Raw genomic sequence first — 3,326 nt, forward strand, 5'->3', positions numbered from 1 at the left:
GGCAATTCATCAAGAAGTTCATCAATCTTAGAAGGTCACATCTATACCCTCAATTTTCCTCTTTCATGACATAACCCTAGGCCCACATCAATCTCACCCTAGAATCTTTGGTTAATCAAGTATACATGTAGAATCATATTAAATTCATGCAATCACATCATTATATATTCACATCCAATCAATTGGACCATCTTGCAACAATATTCATAATGTAAAGAAGAACCATAACTAGGATTGGGGAACTTATGGATTTTTGAGAAATTCGAGTTAGAATCATATAAAATCAGTAATACATTCCTAAACAAACATAATTCAACCTTGAAACCCTCGCTATTTGGGGTATTTTGGAACTTGAAATCATCTTTTGAATGGCTCCTTGAATGATACTTAATCAGGGATGAAGATTAACATACCTTTTGATGATTTGCACACAAAATTTGAAGAAGAAGGCTGCTCCTTGACCCCTAGACTTGACCTTGATCTTGTTCTTCAATGGAGGTTTCTAGAGAGAAGATTTTTGGAGAGGAGGGGTGGTTATAATTTGGGGTCTTGAGATATAATGAGTTAATAGGGTGTTTTATGACTTACAATACTTTATATATATATAAACCACCCCTATATTAAACCACCCATATATTAAACCACCCCTACTTAAAGCAACTTAAAAATGAATTACCTAAGTTAACCCACCTGTTGGCAGCGACTTGACAAAATTGCAGACCTTGACTCACGCCCACCACTCACGGATCGTAAGTGGACCTACGGGTCGTGCTGCTGGTCCGTAGGTTAGGGCTAAGGCTTGTTTTTGATGGTCTGACCCACGATCCCAACCTACAGGGCGTGGGTCCACCTATTGGTCGTAGGTGCCATCCGTAGGTGGCCCTCTTTTGAGCAGTTTTTGAGTTCTTTGGGGTTAGGCTATAGGGTCCTCCTCAAGGACCCTTAGTTGGTCCTTGGGGGGTCGTACCTTGATGTTTAATCCCTAAACACCTCAACCTAAGCTTGGGAAGTCGTTTTATACTTCTAAACCCCACATCCAACTCAACAACACACTCGTAAGGCTCTAGTTCCACCTACCAATTTTTCGGGTTGTTACAATATCTCCCCTTAGGAACATTCGTCCTCGAATGATACCTTAAACACTTTTATGGAACTAAAGCCTCAAGACTATTATCCCATAATACATGAAACATAATAAATGCACATAAAACATGAGGAAACATCATTCCGTCTCGAAATACTTAATGCAACACAAAGAAGTATGAACTACATCAAACAACCCATTTATGTATGAGATTCTCACAACTTGTCAAGTTCAAGGAAAAATTACCATCTCCTAGTCATAATATGCTCAACACACTCTCATGGAGCTCATATGCAAGTACTTCTCCAAACAAAGCATTTTATTCAAGGAGGAATTTCTCAATTCCTAACTAAAGCATGCTCATATATTCTTCTCAATAGGCAACTCTTACTCAAAGAACTACAACATAAGGGAAATAATTCACATAAACTCGATTCCTTTTAAAACACAAGTTTTCATGAACATGCATCATATAAGAAAGTCATGGAAACATATAAGCATATAACAACATTGCTAGCTAGGCACACCATCTCCCCCTTGGGAGTGAGCCTATACCAACTCTTTTAAACATCTTTTATCACATAATCATAGGAGGAATTGCATTTTCCCACTAAGAGCAAGCTCAACACAACAATATGGAGCCAATGTGCTAATTCATCAAAATCATAACAAAGCATGTTCATCACATCATCTCATGAAGTCAAATATGCCATCATCATACTAAAATGCACAACAATACGAGGAACATGTAAATCATGAAAAACCCATTTTATACAAAATAAGAATCTTTCAAAAACATACATAACATGAGGAGATCATGGAAATATCTAAAACACTCATGACTCCTATATATACATAAAACAATCCCAAAAAGGAACTCCTGATCTCAAGCTTGAATAAGAATAAAAGGAAGGGATGAGGATATCGAGACTCTCAATCAATATTACTATCTAAGCATATCATCTCCCTCTTGGGAGTAATCCTCTTACTAAGACCTCAAATACTACTCCCTTCAAATAATCCCAAAGAAAATCAACATGACCTTACCGGGCTCTAAAACCAATATAAGTCTAATAATCATGCATCCAAATCCTATCAAGGTGAACAAGAGTAACTCTATGGGACAAGGAAAATTTTGGACTAATATAACATCCAAGACTCCACAATCATGGAATGAGTCAATGAGGACTTATCATCTTACGCTAGAGGAGAAATAGAAGGGAACATAAGGATATTGGGATATCTCATTGGCCCTTGGCCTCCCAAATAACACTCTCTACATTCTCTAGGCATCACTTAAACACTATTATTCATCAAATCCTCCATCACATCCTAAAACTCATTATGACTAAGTGGGATTCCACCAACATACACACATAACTATAAACAAACCCAAGTACATACTAAGGACAACATAAAAGCTCATAAGTCCAATTTATCAAGTCGCAAAAGACAAGCACTGCCGGAATGGAAATAAGCATTAAACACATACTGGGAGCAACATTTGGAAGGCACTCTTGTTCACCTCTAGCTTGAAGAACATCAAACCTAATTTTCTTCCTTTCTCTTCCCCTCTATTCCCCTAGCCTTAAGTATTGGGCAACTTCTCATCTTGTGGTCACTTCCACCACAACTATAACAACCCTTCGTGCCGGCTATACACTTATCATCATGCCTTTTTTTTTCCACACGTAGCACAAGTAGGACTAAGTAACACTGATTCACTATTGCTTCCTCTTTTAGGCTTAGGGTTACATACCCTCTTTTGGCCACACTTTGGGGAAACCTTGGAAGAGCTTGTCCCAAAAAATCTTTCTTGAGAGGAATTATCCTCACCAATCCTATACCTCTTTGTTCCTGTAGACCTCTCTTCAAGTTTCTCCCTTTCAAACCATTGTGCATGGATCACAGGACAATCAATATTCATATCATTCTTAAGCATAGCCATACTACGTTCTTTTGCTATCAAGTCGGATACACCCGACACAAACTTACTCATCTTCATCCTAGGGTTGGCAATTATGGATGAAACATATCATACCCCGAGCCTACACCCCGGACATGGCTAACACTCGAGACCCATTGTTGGCACCAAGTGAACCCCTGACCTGGCTTACTTACTCAGCAAAAGACTTAAACACAAGAAATAGACTAACAAGGAACTTGTGAAATCACTTAGAATGACTTTAAATAAACATTCAAACTTAGCCAAAATGGCAACATCAAGTCTAAAAAACATAAG

The sequence above is a fragment of the Solanum verrucosum genome, unplaced genomic scaffold (assembly GCF_900185275.1).
Source record: "Solanum verrucosum unplaced genomic scaffold, falcon-dt-bn FXZP01000268.1, whole genome shotgun sequence".
Lineage (NCBI taxonomy): Eukaryota > Viridiplantae > Streptophyta > Magnoliopsida > Solanales > Solanaceae > Solanum > Solanum verrucosum.